At 32.4% G+C, this 18,078-nt stretch overlaps 1 long non-coding RNA gene, 4 other non-coding genes and 1 pseudogene across 5 annotated transcripts; 4 read left to right on the plus strand and 2 right to left on the minus strand.

Annotated features, from left to right (window-relative positions):
• Positions 1–290: 290 nt before the first annotated feature.
• Positions 291–405, minus strand: LOC148269194 (U5 spliceosomal RNA). The gene has a single exon (XR_015815942.1). It is a non-coding gene; the product is annotated as a U5 spliceosomal RNA (small nuclear RNA).
• A 1,958-nt stretch (positions 406–2,363) lies between these two features.
• Positions 2,364–4,569, plus strand: LOC148269195 (uncharacterized). Its single transcript, XR_015818717.1, has 2 exons — positions 2,364–2,725; positions 3,671–4,569. It is a non-coding gene; the product is annotated as an uncharacterized LOC148269195 (long non-coding RNA).
• An 836-nt stretch (positions 4,570–5,405) lies between these two features.
• On the minus strand, positions 5,406–5,556 carry LOC148269196 (U4 spliceosomal RNA). Its single transcript, XR_015815973.1, has one exon. It is a non-coding gene; the product is annotated as a U4 spliceosomal RNA (small nuclear RNA).
• Positions 5,557–8,254: 2,698 nt separating this feature from the next.
• LOC148269197 (U1 spliceosomal RNA) lies at positions 8,255–8,417 on the plus strand. Its single transcript, XR_015815839.1, has one exon. It is a non-coding gene; the product is annotated as a U1 spliceosomal RNA (small nuclear RNA).
• Positions 8,418–8,784: 367 nt separating this feature from the next.
• LOC148269198 (ankyrin repeat-containing protein ITN1 pseudogene) lies at positions 8,785–9,975 on the plus strand (annotated as a pseudogene).
• Positions 9,976–10,273: 298 nt separating this feature from the next.
• Positions 10,274–10,488, plus strand: LOC148269199 (small nucleolar RNA U3). Its single transcript, XR_015815955.1, has one exon. It is a non-coding gene; the product is annotated as a small nucleolar RNA U3 (small nucleolar RNA).
• Positions 10,489–18,078: the final 7,590 nt, after the last annotated feature.

An 18,078-nucleotide genomic window follows, 5' to 3' on the forward strand; every position in this document is an offset into this window, starting at 1 on the left:
AATTTTGAATAAAAATGTGACACATGACTTTTATACATTAAAAGAATTTCAAACCAATGAAATATTATTATTGTTGCATTTTTCTTTTTGAGACAATCTTAAATAGATGCATTTTTCCTTTCGATCTTTTCCTACCAAGTTTTTTTATAGTAAGAAATTTATAAGAAACTCTAATAATTTGTTTCTAATAAAGTTTTTCTTTTTATGTTAATCAAGTACTGTAATTTGCCCAAATGGTTTCTAATATGAAACTTAATAAACAATTTTGAATAGATATGGTAAGGGAATTTAATTTTTAAAGAAAAATCCCTCTAAAAATTAGCATATACCGTTTAAAGCAACGAGCACACAGTATTTTTTAGTAAAAAGCGAAAGAATAGTTTGCTTTATTCTCATTGAATGACCGTACAATACTAGAATTTATGATTCCGAGAATAATCTACAAATGCTACACCTGGAGCTTCTTTTCCTATGCAGTGTGGGAGTGTACATATGTTGCATTTTTATCCTCCCAATTGGTAGTCATTCATGCATATCCACTTTTCTATAAATAGAAGGTGATTTTGGATTACTAAAAGGATGCACAATATTGTTCTACTTGCACTTGATTTCATTCAATTTTAATCTTATTCTATGATATCTTAATTATTTTAAAAGCATAATTTAGTAACCATTTGAAAATCTGATACGCATTTCTTTTTTCTGATTCTCTATAGTAATAAATTTCTATTTAAGCAAAGAATTTAGTTAATATATCTAAAAAAAAACAATTAAATTTTAATTTTAATTTTAATTTAAATTTTAAAAGATAACAGATTAGGAAAAAGATTATTTTAGTCAATTAATAAAAATAAGCATAATTTTGAATAAATATCTAACTAATTCTTAATCTAATAAATTAATGGATAGGGGCAAATACGCATTACAGGAAAATAATATTTCTTTACTCTAACAAAACCCACCGCCACCTTAATTAATTCATTCGCCCGCTCCAAAATTCCTTGAAGTTACCCTTTTGAGATTTTTGTAACCTTAATTTTTTTTTTTATCTTAGTTTTGTTTTACACTTGGAACATATTAATAATAATATTCTGTTTATCTCACCTTTTTTTTTTTTTTTTTTTACAGAACTAATGGTGTCTAATTACATGTTCATGTATTTTTTACCTTCTTTTAATAAATGAACAATCCAAGTATCAGTAATGCTTATAAAAGATACGTGCGTGGTATGTGACAAGGACTTAGTTAATAGATTAATAGGAGATCGTGTAAAATAACCTTACGAATTGCTGTACGTTTTTCTTAAATTTTTAGACAGAATTTCAAATAATTGCATTTTGTTTATTCAAAACATCAATTAAATGTTATTATTGTTTCTTATTTCAAGATCTTTTACAATCAATTAAATGCTAGTCTCTATATAATTTGAAGTTTTTATAAGTCATGGGGTAAGAAATTTCATCAATTATTTCTTTTAACCACACACGTTACATGTAACATCCACCACTATAACATTGAATTAAAAAGAAAAGAATATAATTGAGGATTTTAAAAATAAATAACACATTAAATTTTTGTTAAAATTTATTTAAATTAGGTAAACTCAGCCAACTTCCCAATTATGTACGATTGTTTAATGGGGTTGCCCGAAGAGGTGTAACATCGCCATTAATGTATTATACGTTGGACTTTTATCTAATTTAAGGTAATCTTTTTTTTTTTTTTTTTTTTGCCTTTTTAATGGTTAATTTTATTTTATATTATTTTTTTATAGAATAAACAAATTAAATTATACGAATCTATAAAATTCTAAAAGTTTATTATTTATTAAAAGTGAATTATATTATGGTTTTAAATGTAATAAAATTAGGTCGATTATTTTATTTAAATTTATTAAGATGCATATGAACGTATTTGAATATTAAAATATAAATTAATAACATAATTTTATCTTATTTATATCTCTAGTTAATATCAAGCCTGATTATGTAAGGGTAAAATATAACAAATACTAATTATTATATGGAAATAAACTAATTTTGTTATTCTAATTAAATAAATAATTCAATGTCTTTAATGATTCTCTCCTTACAAACCAGAAAATGAAACCCAGACGTAAATAAATTTATGTATATATATATATATATATATGTATATATTTATATATGTGTACACGTGCGTGTTTTTGTTGGGAAAAGTAAAGCTCTAGATATATAAAGCTTCAAAGTAAAACTTAAATCTTAGTTGTTTTGTGATTATATTAATGTCTAACAATGAATTAAAAATATATTAGATTATAGTTAATCTTGTGATTGTTGATCGGATATGTTGAAAAGATTGCTATATTTTTCTGTTCTTTTGAGTGGGTCCCGCTATCCGTTGTGCAGAAAATCGGGTCGAACGCTACCAGGCTCTTTGAGAAGAAGACGGACTTTTTTGAAAACTGTTTCCAGAATCTTATAACAAAAATGACAATTACAAACTCTGTTTGACCGATTAACTTAAACCAAGAAAGGTAACGAACTAAGAACAAAAGATGAAGACACATCTCTTGTCTTCCAAGCTACAGACCAAAACAATTTCGAATTCAGAGGTTTAAACGTGTAGTATGCTTTACTTATCATCAAGTTTGAGCCTTACCTTACAGACTTATATTTCATCTTCAGCGCTGAACCTGTTGGAGAGATCCGATTTGCAGAAACACAGACTTATATTTCATCTTCAGGTTCGGAGTCATCCTTTTTTTTTTTTTTTTGTTTTCCTGTTCAATTTTGAGGTTTTTCAAGTTTTTAACTTCTCTTAATATTTCTGGGTTTTTGTTAAAATTTTCAATCATGCAATGCACTGTTAATTTCCTATCATTCAAATGCATAACCTCTGGTTCTCTCTTGCTCATGTTGAATTCCTGTCTCTGTTGATTTTATTGATTCTTTTTTCTTTTTTCCGTGAATGGATTCGTGTTTGGGGCATTTTCATAAAATTCTTTTTCTTTTCAATAATAAAGCGCTGTTTTTCGTAATGAGAGAAGAATAATAAAACTTTGTTCGGATAATCTTGATTATCTTTTTGCTTCAAAATCTGACCCTCTTTACCAAAACTATTTTTGTTCGTTTAACGCGGATCTTTCAAAACTGTTTCATGAATCTATCTTTATCATCTTCGTTTCTTGTCTTCTTTGTGTCAGTGTAGTTCTCTATGATTTGAGCATTTTCTTGTTTCTCTTTGATGTGGACATATCTGTATACATGTGTATTTATTCATATATATCTGCAGTTATTTTCTTTTGAAGGAGCAAGGTTCCTTTTTCTTAGTATGTAGTTCTGTTTTATTATTTAGAAAGTTTTCTTTCTTACAGCTTCTACTTTCATTTATATTTACTTGTTGAATATTGTATGCTATTTCTTGGCAAGGATATGATAATGGCCATTAAGGAGACTGGTCCAGTTTCCTTTCTCTGGTTTATGTCACGTATCTGGATGTACATTGCAAGTTTGAATCTTGATTAACATTTGTTTTATGTTTTTTAGCTTGCTAGGAGGGTGAAGTTTTATTTTGTTGAATCATATAATTCGTTTCTTAATGCATAATACTTGCTTACATTGTAATTTTTGCCATCTTTTGGTTGAAAGAAAACCATAATTCTTTTTTGTCAAAATCTTGTATTCTGCAGTTATGGGCTTGTGTCTACACACTCAAAAAGAACCAAGCCCCCAGAAAAAATGCCATCGCAGATCCGTCAAATGCATTTTCACTTACTACCACTCAAGGTTATGAGCTTCTGCGCTTGGGGAAGGCCAATCAAGCTTGTAACAACAGGAAGAAAATTTTAGATCGCTCTTATGGAAGCTTTAAAGGTGTAAAAGATGATAGATGTGATTATGAAGAGACAGCTGTGAGATCTAGCTTAAGCCGGCGAACGCCTTCTCTAAGTTTCAACAAGGTTTTAAATTCACTTAGAGGACCACAATCTCAAAGAAAGAAGTCAGCAGTTTACAGGCTTTCATTTAAGATTTTTTGGTTTCTCCACTATCAAAGCCTGTAAACTGCTGGCTTCTTTCTTTGAGATTGTGGTCCCCTAAGTGAATTTAGAACATTCTCTTTAAAACTTAGAGAAGACATTAATCGGCTAAAGGTAGATCTCACAGCTTTCTCTTCAGAATCACATCTACCCTCTTTTACACCTTTAAAGCTTCCACAAGAGTGATCTAAAGTTTTCTTCTTGTTGTTGCAAGCTTAATCAGCCTTCCTCCAAGCGCAAAAGCTCATAACCTTGAGTGGTTATAAGTGAAAATGCATTTGGTTCCTTGAATCCATTTTTGCTAAAAAATTAGTTGATGTTGCAATTCAGGACAGGAGGACTTGATTCCCGAGCCCGATCTACAAGAAGACGACGAGTAGTTACCTAGATGTTTATTAATTTCGTTTATAGTCTTTCATTTTTAGTATTGTCCTTTAGATGACTTATTTTCGATATTATTAGTACGTTTAAGTTATTGTGTAAGGGATATGAACCAGAACCTTTTATTTCGCTTCCGCACTTATATTCTTTATATACATTTTTCTTTTAAATTTCTGGGATCGTTACATAGACACCTTCTCATCATTAAAGAAAATGCAACATATCCAGCTCAAACTAGTTGATGTTGCAATTCAGGACAGGAGTACAATCGACTAACAAAAGGGAAAAAAAAAAGAAGAACTAGAGAAAAGAATTGCAAAGCTTATCAAAAGGTACAAAATTATTAGAGTAGAAAAAATAAATGTAATGAAACAAATTCAGTATTTAAAAGAAAAGACAAAAAAATCTTAAAGGTGAAAATGTGGGAGGATTTGTAGATTTTTTATCATTATCATTCGTAACGAGAATATACACAAGTTCAAAATGCCTAAATTCTCTAAGTACGATATAATAGGTTATCTAATGGCTCATCTCAAGAGCTATGTCATTAAAATGATCATGTATGTTTTTAATCCAAAGTTAATGATTCACTTTTTCTAAGTGAGCTTGACTAGCATTGCAGAAAGATGAAAGATGGTTCTCCACCTTAGATGTAACTCAAGTAAAGTCTTTGGAGGATCTAATGATAGTTTTTTTAAGGCAATGTGGATACCATGCAGAATTAGCCATTACAAGGGAATAATTGCAAATGATTGAAAAATGCTAATGTTACACTGTTAATCTTAACTTTTTGTAGATATCAAACATATATATATATATATAATAAGTTTAGTAACTTTATTTTATACAACTGAAGTAATTATTTCTTACACATTAAAAAATCTAATTTACAACTTAAAGTTATAAAAAATCATTAAATTGTAATCCTAATTTTGACCGAGTACAAATAGAGATTAACAGTTCTAGGGTTTTATTCCAATTTTAATCCTTTAACTAATAACTATAGGGCATTATCCCAAACGGAGCCCTTCCAGAAATTCTCAAAAGCCAAGGACAAACCCAGGCCTATGAGGGGGTTTGGAAATAGTTTTCAACTAGCAATAGACGCGCCTCGGTTAGAACCTCACTAGCTGCGTCATTGCCCCAAGCGCAAAGATAGAGGGCTCAATGCCTGTGTTTCATTCTAGTACATGTCAGTTGGAAAATAATACATTTCTCCTTTTCAATGTGGGACACTTTCAACCCGGTGCACCTAAACTTCTATAAGCACTAATACATTTTTCTGAGTCTAAACACTAACGAAAAAAAAAAATTTCATGACCAAAAACTTTATTTTCTATGTCATTACACAAAACTTGGTAATTTGTAAAATAGCAACAAAAATATTTTTTACTAGTGAAATAGTGATAACAAGTGTGAGAATTACTCATTCTAAAAACTAGAACCTTGTTTTCAAAACTCTTTGTATTTAAAATGATTGATATTGTAAGGAATTTTTTTGCTTCAAAATAGAATATCTCTAGTGGAAATATTATGATATTTAGTTCTTTGTTATGATAAATGTATTGTAATTTTATTGTTACTTTTATTTTGAAGGTATATGATATTTGGACGTAATTATAATTATAAGTTACATATTATCATAATTTCATTACTCATTATCGTTGGCTGAACTCTATTACAATGTTTTTTTTTTCTTTTCCAAAAGTTGGTATTGGTGATTGAAGTTTGGAGCAATTTAGAACAATTAAAGGAGAGCATTATTTAGTTTATGTTAAAATACCGAATCAAACTGGTCATATCCTCTAATATAATTTTCAATGAGAAATTTTTTTGTCTAATTCGATTTAAATTAAGTAATTTCAAGTATAAAAAAATTAAAAAAATAGTAGGCTAAGTTGGATGGTAGAGATGAAATGCTCTTATTGACGATTAATTACTCCAGTAGCATCTAGGATTTCTCGAACAATATGATATCTCATACAATACAATCTTAAACTATTTTAATTTTTCTTTGTATAAAGGTATTACCATGAAAGTTCATATTTTTATCGATATTTCCAAAATATTTTCTAATAAAGAACTAATGAGTAGCTCTAGTAATTTGTTTTTAATAAAAATTTTCTTTTTATATTTTCAATTTTATAAGAAACTTAGGAATATTTATAATAATTTATTTCTAATAAAGTTTTTATTTTTTTATTTTTAATCAAGTATTTTGACAGTTTCTAATAAGAAACTTAAGAAGTTAATCAACAACCTCCCTTTGTAATTTATGTATAGTAGACATAATCTTTTATTTTGATACTTAACACCAAAAGTTAAGATAAATTTAATAAGGGGCGATGTGGGATTGTGGATGCATCACATTTTTGTCCTGTGAAGTGAGAGTCATGTATGCATATCCACTCTTCTATAAATAAAACAAAATATATATTACTTAAAGACGCACAACATTGTTTTACTTGGGTACGTTATTTAGTTCAAATTTAATCCTACTCAAAGAGATCTTAATTGCATTAAATGTAGAATCTAGTTATGGTTTGCATAGTTGATGTGCGTTCTTCTCTGTATTTCAATTCTATAGTGATGAGTTTTTACTTGATTAGAACAATCACAAAAAATTTAAACTTTAATTGGACATTCAATTAATGGTTAATATTTAAAATCTTCTTCCATTTAATTCATTAAACCAAAAACTAATCTTATCAAATTTTGAAAATTTTATGAGACAGAGAATAAAATTTATAAAATTTAAGTTGCATAATTTAATTATAATTTACATATTTTATGTCCATTTCAATTTATATGTCTTATGCTACACGTACACGTTGCTTTTAATTCTACAATAACCTATTTCTACATGATTTCGATTTTATGATGATGAATTTTTATTTGATACGAGCAACGACAAAAAGATTTAAATTTGGTCAAATTAATTTTGAATATTCGGAATATTTTTTTTTTACATACATAAACTTAATATATAAATTGTTAAACTGAAATTAGAGTGAGTAATTTAAACTGCAAATTACTGAGATGGGCCTACCCTTTATACTAATGCAACACAACGCTTTGGAGCCCCCAACACCAAGCTATCGCTGTAGATTCTCTTTTTTTTAAAAAAAAAAAATTTAATTTAATATTATATTAGTCAATAATTTACGTATTAAATATTAAACTGATAAGAATATATATTATAGTTGATCATAATTTAAAAAAACAGAGAAAGTTATCATGTTTTTCTAGTTCCAAAAATTCTTTTATACTATCTTTTGGTTCCAACAACCTCCCTCTTTTTAGATGCAGAATAAAAATTTTAATTTGTGAACTTTATTTTTAAGCAAAAAAAAAGATTTATTTATATTGAAAATTTTAATCGAGCAAACTAGTTACTTACTCATAAAATGAATACTTCGTAGAGCAAATCGAAATTGTTGTATTCAGATTGTTTGCTTAGTAGAGAAAATTTTAACATAATAATTTATTACGACTGTGAAACTCATTTAAGAATTTATACTTGTAAAAGTATTAAAAATTAATTTTGTATGTGAAAGTGTTAAAATATCTAATATTTATATATGGAGATATATACATATATATTATTTAAGAGAAATTTTATTTTATAAAACTGAAATCATTAGTTTTTACATAAATTAAAAAAATCAAAATACTACTCTTAAGAGAAATAATTGAATAAAGAAATGAGGATGATTTGAATAAAGAACATTGGAAAAAATGAATGCGTGAGAAGAATGGCATAAGAAAGAGAAACACGATCCCACATTGAAGAAAAGCGAAGGCGATTAGAAAGGAGTTTATGAATAAAGAAAGAGAAGGAAGCAACGGGAGAACATACTTACCTGGACGGGGTCAGTGAGTGATCAGGAAGGCTTATGGCCTAAGCAAGTGTTCTTCATTGCACTTGGAAGGGGGTGCTTAGCTTAAGGTCTCCCCAAGTGGGAGAGCCTACGTCATAATTTGTGCTAGCGGGGGCTTGCGTTCGCGCAGCCCCTACTCAGTTTTAGTTTGAAATGTTCGACTTGTTTCCCTGCTAACTCTTTGGAAGTGTTTGAAGTTCTGAGATCACTTGTTTCTATACATCTTAGCCTTCATTTTCTAGTTTGTAAGCTACTACGGCTGACTTGACTTGGGGCGAGTTTACCACCGTTGCTGTACCCAGAACATACATTCCTCCGAATTTTGGACAAATTTCATTTTTGCTCTTTCACGTACCGAAGATATGTTATTGTTGCTGGATTTTTTATACTTAAATCAGTTGCATCATGAGTTTTAAATATTTGGTTTTTATTTATCTGGGATTGATTTAAGCTTTGTTAAAGATGTATCCCGTAATATTCTGTTTTAATATTCTTCTGTATTAATTTAGCTTTTCTGTGAGACTGATTGCTGTGCTATTTGCAAAAGTGGCGTTTGCAGCCATATTTACTGTGCCTGGTGAGGATGATAATCATGGGATGGGTGTGGTAGTAGGTACTGCCTCTTTCAAGATCTTCATCTTTAATGCTATTGCACTCTTTACCTCCTTGGCTGCTGTCGTCGTTCAATTTACATTGGTTAGGGACGAGACAAAAGCAGAGAAAAGGGTGGTGGAAGTTATTAACAAGTTGATGTGGTTGGCATCCGTCTGCACTTCAGTGGCATTCATCGCCTCTGCATACATTGTTGTTGGCCACCAATACGAGTGGGTTGCAACTATGGTTACAGTTGTTGGGGGAGTGATAGTGGGTGGGGTTCTAGGAACCATGACTTACTATGTAGTAAAGTCCATGAGGAAGAGGGAGAAGAGCCCGAGTAGGAGTGGATCCAACTCATGGTATCATTCTGATCTCTCGAATTCGGGACCTGATTGAATTTATGCCCTTAGATGTTTGAATTTTGCAACTGTTATAGAGACATCCTAGAAATTTAGACATGAAAAAAGCTGTTGTGCCGAATGGGTAAACAGAACATTCTTCTCTATGAATTCCACAATACCCTGGAATTAAATAAAATTAGCTCCTGTTTTCACACATTGCACTGCTGTGTTTTTCTTCGAGTAGCAAATTTTAGCTGTTGGAAAACAGAGCAGGCTCCTTGTTTCTATGAAGAACTTTGGGGTATTGGGTGATTGGTGAATGATGGAAGTTTGCTGTCAAGTTCTCGATTGTTTGGCATGCCGGAGACAGAGAAGTTATTAGACAGCAAGATAAGGTGTATTAATCAAAACTGCTGAGAAATCAAGACGGAAAAAATGAAGCCATGCTAAATCAAAGCTGAATTCTTGCTCTAGATCCAACAACTCTTGGTAAGCATATTTTGCAACTGACAGACTGAAATCTAAGCTCCATCATACTTTTTCTTACAAATTCAAAATTTTAGGATATTTGATGGTCAATTATTTTGTCAACTCAAAATTTTTTGAATTTGATTATTTTTCATGGAGATATCCATTTTGATAACTTCTGAGAGTAATTGATGGTAATTCATTATTGTAATGCACTTTGTCAAATTGGACATGTGATGGTTCCAGCCAACATTTTGTAATTATATATGGATCTCCTATGGCTACCTAATTTTTACATGTGATGGCAAATTGAGCAGTACCATGGGAAGGAAATAGAACAAACATGTGAGCTATACATATCATATCATATGCATGTTTAAAGAAATTATTCTTGAACAATTCAATCAAATTACGAGGACGATAAGAAGCATGTACTGGAGTCAAAGGATTAGGAGAGTAGAGAAGACAGAAAAGGAAACAGTTGACATAGATTAACATGAGGCCCTATAATTGCAATATGTGTCCTACACCAAGAAATTAAATGCTATAATAGCGGTTTATATATTCCAAAAATAAAAACAAACTTCACGATCTTACTTGAACAGGATCTGTTCTATAGGTTTGTACTTCTGTGTCTTTGAATTTTAAGGAGACCAGATTTTAAGTCTGGTGGATGAATCATAGCTCTGTGACCAGAGCGTCATTAATAACAGAGACCTTTCTTAAATGGTTGATGTTTAGAGGATCGTTCTCAGTTTAATTTGAATTTGACTGGGGTGGTCATTCGGTAATTTGACAGACTAACTAAAAATATTTTTGGGTTTTAAAATGTTAAATATGCTTTTGAATTTTTGAATTTTGTTTTTTTCCTAACTCTATTCTCGTTTTTAATGGATGAATCATGACATTGTGATAAGAGCGTGATTAATGAATTTTATTTTTTTTCCTAACTCTATTCTCAGTTTAGTTTGAATTTGGCTGAGGTGGTCATTCGGTAATCTGACAGACTACCTAAAAATATTTTTGGGTTTTAAAATGTTAAATATGCTTTTGAATTTTTGAATTTTGTTTTTTTCCTAACTCTATTCTCGTTTTTAATGGATGAATCATGACATTGTGATAAGAGCGTGATTAATGATGTAGATAATTTCTGAACCATTGGTGTTATAGAGGATCGTTCATAGTTGGATTTGAATTTAGCTGAGGTGATCATCCGGTTATCTAATAGACTAATTAAAATATTTTTGAATTTTAAAATATTGAATATGTTTCCTTACAAACGTTTAAATTTTTGAAGTTTTTTTTTCTTCGTAACCCTCTTTTTGTCTCCCTCACATCTCAGAGCATACCTTAGGGTAGGGTAAAAGTCTTACACCCATTGCTACCACACCCTCCTTCCAATGTGTTTTAATGCCTGTGAAAAACAATTAAAGATGGTTCGTAGAATATATGTGTATATGCTAGTTGATTAATAAAACTGAATTAAATTTTAAATAAAATATAATCAATTAAATATTATACATAAAGAGCATTAAATGTAAATTTGTTCGCTCCGAAATAATTGAATAGAAAATTTGTCAGTATCGTAGATTAATGAGGTCATGTGGAACAACCTTATGACTATTTATGCATTTTGCTGCTCCACATACCAATGAAATATTATTATTGTTGCATTTTTCTATTTAACACAATTTCAAGTAGTTGCATTTTCCCTTTCTATATATCAATAAAATATTATTGTAGCTTCTTATTTCAAGATTTTTACAATCTGAATGTGTTAAAAGATGTATTCTAGTACAATATTTACCTTTTTTTTTTGGGATTTATTTAAGCTTTGCTAAATATGTATTCCTATAACAACAACAACCCAAACTATTTTAGTTTTTCCTTTCATAAAAAGCACTATGTGAAGTTTTTTTTTTTTTTAATGGATTTTGTTTCTAAGAGGTTTTCTTCTAATAAGAAACGTAATAAAGTTTTTTTTTTTATGTTAATTAAATACTTTGATATTCTCAAAAAGTTTTCAATACGAAACTTAATAACAAACTAATAATTTGCTTGTAATAGATTTAATTTTTTATTTTACAATTTGCCTAAAAAAAATTAGAATAGATTTGACAAGAAAATTTATTATTTAAAAGAGAAATTCTTCTAAAAATAGCAACAAATGTATTTTTTAGTAAAAAAAAAAAAATTCGTTTTGTGCTCATTATAAGGCTCTACAATATTATAATATGTGATTCTAAAAATAATCTACAAATGTTACATTTGGAGTTTCTTTTCCTATGCGTGTGGGAGTGTGCATACGCATCTTTTATCCTCAAAATCGATAGTTATTCACTCTTCTATAAATAAAATGAAGTTATTCGCACAATGTTGTTTTAGTTGCATTTAGTTTTATTTAATTTTAATTTTAATTTTATTTTATGAGATTTTAATTATTTTAAATGCAAAATTTAGTTATAACTTGCAAATATGATGCATTTCTTTTCGTATTCTCAATTCTACAGTATTTAATTTTTACTTAGCATAAAATTTAGTTAATATTTATGAGAACAATTAAATTTCAACATAAATTTAAAAATGTAATAGACTAGTGAAAAAATTATTATAGTTAATTAACAAAAAATAAGCATAATTTTGAATAAATATAATTTAATAATTATCTAACTAATTCTTAATATGATAAATTAATTGAAATATTTCTGTTTTAAAAAATTGTATCAATCACCACCTTAATTAACTCATTCAGCCACTCCAAAATAGTCCAATGACCATTTCTTGTGGAAGCTCCTTGAATTTACCCTTTTGAGATTTTATAATTTAATTTTTTATCCAAATTAAAGTTTATAATTAATGTTTAACATTCAATTAAATATACAAATAATTTTTTATCCATATTATCTTATATGTTCATGCGTTTACATTCTTTTAAAAGACGAATAATTTAAGTATCAACGATGATTATAAAAGATAAATGTGTGGTATATAATAAAGACTATTAATACGAGGCTGTGTGAAATAACTTTATTAATTATAATATTTTTTTTCTTAAATTGTAGACGAATTTTGAGTAATTGTATTTTATTTATCTACAATATCAATTAAATATTATTATCGTTTCTCATTTCAAGATCTTTTACGATCTAAATGTGGGTCAAAGATGTCTTCCCATGCTTTTCTTGAATGGAATCCAATGCTCGTCTCTCTATAACTTGAAGTTTTTATAAGTCATGGCTAAAGAAATTTCATCAATTACTTCATAAGCCACATATGTGTATAATTATAAAGATTTAATCGTAAAGTTTTTCTATAATTACAAAATGACCCCGTAATTTTGTACAATTATAAAGTAACCCAGATATTTTGTCACTATTTTATGTTATGCCTATTCCTTTTCGGCAAGTGGAGCACATAACTAATATTTTAATTACATAAAATTTTTGGTAATTTTATCTAGTTTCTAATTACTAAAAAATTTATTTGCTACTTTTCATGACAGAATTACCAAATATTTATTTCATTATTATTGAATACATTTTTAATTTCATTCCCCTTTCAATTTTCTTGGACAATAAATTGTTAGTTTATTTGTTATTCATAAGGAACTGAAATTAAAATTAAAAATAATTAGCAATTAATTGTGTTTTGAAAGTGTAATCAGGTTAGTACCTCAATTAACAATCACATATATCAAAGTGTAATCGGTTATGTCTAAATTTTTCATTTAATACCCTGCCCAAAGGAGATCGTTGGATGTTTAATTTCGAGATGTGTTAAATGAAATATGTTGAATAAAAATAAGAGAATTTAAATAGATAAAAACAATTTTTTTTCCCAATAATTTGTTCACTTTTATACATTTAATTTATGACAGTCCCAGAAATAAAAATGAAATGTATGTATTAAAAAGTTCTAAGTGCGGAAGCGAAATAAAAATTTTGATTAATATCCCTTACACAATAACCGAAACGTATTAAACGTATGAAAGAATAAACCAACTAAAGTAAATACTAGTAATGAATGCTATAAATAAATTTATGAAGTCTTTAGTCATCTACTCGCCGTCTTCCTGCGGGACGGGCTCGGAAACCAAGTCCTCCTGATCTAAAATGGTTAAGTAAAGAATGAGCTACACTACCCCAGTAAAGACATCACAATATCTCACTGCCACAGGAGTAAAAGTTGGTAAAAAAACAAAAAAGATTAATGGAGCATAATTTATAACAAACTCATTTATTGATAATAAAAACCTTTACTGTCCACTTACCTCGGTGAGATTCATGTAGACAATTTATGAAACACAATAATATCATAAACATCATAAAATAATGCAGACTCTGTAACATAACACACATCATACTCTCGTTTTTCAATCATCAGACAACAATTTTCCTCTTTTATCAGCCTACTAGTATTCATGGGGATCCATAGGGGGTTCCCGCTACACGTGAACCATTCACATTGATAACTTGATTCCAGGGCTGTCCCCATACCTTGTCCAGTATGGGCGCCAAAAAAATATAAACCTCAATACCCCGTCCGATATGAAGGTGAAATGGGCCGTCCCCATACCCTGTCCGGTATGGGCACCAAAACACATAAGGTCTCCATACCTCGTCCAATATGAGAGACCACGTTTCCGGTAGGGTTCCCTACGGACCTGGTCCATCCACCATCTCTCAGGATATCTAGTGAGGCTGTAGACATTATCCATTATCAATTCACACGTTTTTTTACCATTTTTCTTAATCTCAATTATCCAATTAAACACAAACACGTAAACCAGTAATGGATACCGAACAAGGCAACATATCAGGTTCACAATAATTTAAAGCATAATAAATAAAACCGTGATTCATGCATATGAAACCATAGAATAAACACATCAGGCACCATACTGCATTCAAAACTATAAAATAAATCAAACAACACCTGACCGAAAATATATCAGATTCGGGCTCCATTAGCAACTTTAATCAATTATACATATATATTAATTCATAAAATATCATTTTATCATTTATTAGGCTTTAATGCCATGATAGGAAATAGGGTGAGAGATCCTTACTTGTTTCGGAGTCTGAAATCGGGTTCTCACTGCGCCTACGGGCGGTCCCTAAATTCCTTGAATTTTTCTCTGAGAACTGAAATACACTTTCGGTACCTACACATGTCCTGAAAAAACTCAAAATTAGACCTAGGGCCTACTCGGCCATTCTCGAAAACTCCGGCACGGCGGCTCCGCCGTGCTTCGGCGACAGCACCACTACCCGTGGCAGTGATCCGTCTCGGGTTAGCCGTTTTCGGCCGAATTCGGCCAAACTCCCATTGATTCCTATGATAAAGCACCCCTAGGGCCCTCGGTGGGCCAAAAAATCACGAAAAATCGAGACTTACCGGCGGCGGAGCTCTCTAGTGCGGCGACTTCTTCGGCGCGAGTCGCGATTTGATGTTTTGCTCTGGTCAACCTGTAGAGAAAAGGACGGTGATCACATTGGTATAAAAATTACATCAAACGGGAACCGAGAAGGGCCTCATCGGAGGCAAAAATCAAGGGAAGCTGCGGCGACGCCGCTGGACTTCAGCAATGTTTTTTGGCTCATTGGCCGGTGGTTTGACTTCGATTTGGCCATAGGTGGATTCAGCATCGAAAAACGAGCCCAGGGAAGAAATTTTACCTCGTTTGGAGGTCGAAAAATACTCCGGTGCGGCGGTGGGTGGCGGCGACCGGCTCCTCCAGTGACTGGGTCGTCTTCTCCGGTGAGGGTACTGGCGGCTAGGGTTTGGGGTTGGGTGGGGGTGAGGTTATTTATAACCTTCCCCATTTAATCTCAGCCGTCCATCACAATTTAATCTGGGCCATCCGTGCGTAATTCAATCTGAGCTATCCGCACGCTTGAGATATGGGTCATCTGTGTGCGCGGGAACAGATCTGGGCCGTCCGATCGCGCGCGCGCGGATCGCTCACGTTGCCCCGTCCTGCGTCTCTTCCCGCGTCAGCGTTCCTACCACGTGGTGTCCTGGTTGGCTGGGGCCGCTGACCGGGCTGCTGACGTGGTGTATCTTTTCTAAATTATATTTTGACCCCCGATTTTTGATTTTCTTTTCAAAAACACCTCCAGAATCCAAATTTTCACCCATTTTCTTCAAAATCATTTTCAATTAATTTCCAAAAATAATTTTACCCAATTTTATCATTATTATTATTTTTATTTCTATTAATTTAAATTAAATTAAATTAAACATATAATTATTACAAAATAAATTAACTATTAAAATAAAATAAAATCCAAAAAAAATTCCAATACAAAAATAAAAATAGTTTTTGGGTGACACAACTCTCCCCTCCTTAAAGAAATTTGGTCCCCCAAATTTGCCTCTTGCTCTTGATCGAACAAATGGGGATACTGGGCTTTAAAATCTGATTCTAACTCCCAGGTAGCCTCCCTTGGCGTGTGGTTCTGCCACACGACCTTTACAAATGATATTTCTCGGTTGCGGAGTACCCTGCTCTTTCGGTCCGTGATACTGACTGGTACTTCCTCATAAGATAAGTCCTCTCGGAGTGGAAGTGGTTCATGAGCCAAGACATGAGAGGGGTCCGGGTTGTACTTACATAGCATGGACACGTGGAACACATTGTGGACCTTGAAGAGCTCTGGAGGCAATGCTAGTCTGTAGGCAGCAGCACCAATCCTATCTAAGATTTCAAAAGGTCCAATAAATTGGGGGTTCAGTTTTCTCCTCCTGCCGAACCAACTAATTCCCTTGAAAGGAGTGACATTAAGGAACACTCGGTCGCCTTTTTTAAATGCTAGATCTCTCCTCTAGGTGTCCGCATAACTCTTCTGCCTGCTCTGAATCGTCTGAATATCCTTTCTAATTTTAACTATTTTAGACGTGGTCTCCTCTACTAACTCTGGGCCGAACAATCTTCTATCGCCCACTTCTTCCCAACAAATCGGTGATCTGCATGGGCACCCATATAACGCCTCATACGGAGCCATGTCGATACTCGCTTGGTAGCTGTTGTTGTAGGCAAACTCTATCAGGGGTAAATGGTCGTCCCAATGGTCCCCAGAGTCAAGGACATAAGCTCGGAGTATATCCTCAAGTGTATGAATTGTCCTTTCTGATTGTCCATCAGTCTTAGGATGGAAAGCAGTACTGAGAGATAGCTTTGTTCCCATGGCTTGCTGAAAGCTACTCCAAAATCGAGAAGTGAACCTGGGGTCCCTGTCAGATACCACTGTCACTGGAACTCCGTGCAATTTAAATATTTCTCGGATATACATTCTTGCCAACTTGTCCAAGGGGTCGGTCATCCTGATGGCCAAAAAGTGGAAAGATTTGGTAAGCCAGTCAACAATTACCCAGATGGCGTCATATCCTGAACGTGTCTTGGGTAATCCCGTTACGAAGTCCATGGTAATGTGTTCCCACTTCCACTCCGGGATTGGTAAAGGCTGAAGTAGCCCACCTGGGCGCTGATGCTCTGCTTTGACCTACTGACATACCAAGCATTTGGATACAAAGTCGGCTATGTCTCTCTTCATCCCATTCCACCAAAACTGGGGTCGCATGCTTTGGTACATTTTGGTGCTTTAGGGATGCATGGCAAACTTTGAGCTGTGGGACTCTATCATGATGTCTCTCTTTAACTCACTATCATCTGGGACACACACCCTGTCTTGGAACTGGAGTAACCCATCAGTAGATACTCGGAATATCGAGCTCGCTCCCTATTCTGTATCGATCTTGCGGGCTACTAGGGCGGGGTCGACTGACTAGGCTTCTCTTATTCTCTGAATTAACTCAGGCTGGACTGTCAGGCGGCCCAAACATGTGACTCTCCTCAGGTCCCGAAGTCGAATATGTTGTGTGGCCCCAATTTGCCTGCATTTTGAAACCATCAAATGAGCTAAGATACCTTCACTTTTCCTGCTGAGAGCATCTGCTACCACGTTGCCCTTACCCGGATGGTATAAGATATCACAATCATAGTCTTTAAGGAGTTCCATCCACCTTCTCTGACGCTGAGATCCTTCTGAGTGAATATGTGTTTTAAACTCTTATGATCGGTATAGATCTAAAAGGTCTCTCTGTATAAATAATGGCACCAGGTTTTCAAGGGGTGTATGATTGCGGCAAGCTCCAAGTCATGGGTGGGATAATTTTTCTCATGATTCTTTAACTGTCTGGACCCATATGCTATGACATTCCCATGCTGCATCAGGACATAACCCAGGCCTAGATAGGAGGCATCACTATAAATTGTATATCCCTCTGATCCACTCGGTAAAGCCAGCACGGGTGCAGTAGTCAGCTGCTTCTTTAATTCTGAAAAACTTCTTTTGCAGTCCTCATTCCACTCAAACTTGGCATTCTT

Source organism: Carica papaya, chromosome 1, assembly GCF_054855325.1.
Source record: "Carica papaya isolate Zhongbai chromosome 1, ASM5485532v1, whole genome shotgun sequence".
NCBI lineage: Eukaryota > Viridiplantae > Streptophyta > Magnoliopsida > Brassicales > Caricaceae > Carica > Carica papaya.